This window comes from Penaeus monodon, chromosome 24 (assembly GCF_015228065.2).
Source record: "Penaeus monodon isolate SGIC_2016 chromosome 24, NSTDA_Pmon_1, whole genome shotgun sequence".
Taxonomy (NCBI): domain Eukaryota; kingdom Metazoa; phylum Arthropoda; class Malacostraca; order Decapoda; family Penaeidae; genus Penaeus; species Penaeus monodon.
Window position 1 is genome coordinate 14,408,543 of NC_051409.1, and position 1,138 is coordinate 14,409,680.

The window sequence follows — 1,138 nt, forward strand, 5'->3', positions numbered from 1 at the left end:
AAATAGCATGACCCTTAGTATCCATGATAACAAAAATGAAACAAACACCTGACGAAACAAAAAAATCGGAAAACGGAGCCAGTGAATCCAGACGGACACCGGATTCCTCCCACCTACAGCCATTACCGCATCCCGAAATCGGATACAAAATAGATTTCTCACTTTTTCTTCTGCGGTGAGTTTCGGTGCGCGTACATGCGTGTCCGAATGCGTGAACTGACAGATTGTTGATCCCAAGCCGAAGCCATCCGTGAGGAATCACGACTTGGCGTACGCACAAAGGAAGATTAATTGCTCGGGTTATTTCATCACGATCTATAATTCCCTGAGACCAATCGCTTTGGGGTGTTGCGCAATGGACGCTTTCTAACCTGCGCTACTGTTTCCGGTGGTAAGATGCCGGACCTTGGCTTATCAGTGGATTAATGCAGTCAAGAGAAAGTATGGTTTCATTTCTGTTAGTAAGACTTGTTCATGTTCATAATGACTGTCATATATCGGTGTCAGGTCTTCTAATATTGATACAGTGATGTTGCAATCCCTCATATCCTCGTTTTACTTTTTGAGTATGAACATGACTTGGACGAAAGCACAAGTATGATTATTCAGGTCCATAGCGGAGCGGTTGTAAGGCATGATCGAGTATGAGAAAAATCGATAAGCCAACCGCGAAAGACCAATGCCCTTCGCTCATCACTTATGCGATGTGGGTCACTTTAAGCGTCGGTTGCACACCGAGCGCTGGTGTCTTGCAAACTCCTGTGGCTTTGTCTATAACGGATCCTGTTTTAAAGTTCATGCGCCACCCACCAGGCAGCTCCCCTGCGGTTGCATCATCATGGAGATTTACGTAAGTGTTGGCAGTATAATATGGCAAGTTGGATTTGTTAAACACACTCACCTTGCTTGTACACAGAAATGTATTGTAGGTGTACAGACGATAATTTGTGATCTAAATATACGTGTATTTAAGTCATCTATTTTAAGAGCAGGTGAAAGCACTAGAATAACGATAATTTAAGAATATTATGGTGTGTAAAATATAGTCATAAAATTGCATCTAGCAAGCTGGCTCTGTCTTTATCGTGAAGAATATTTTTATTGACCGAACTTATCCATACATTCTCTGTATTTCCGC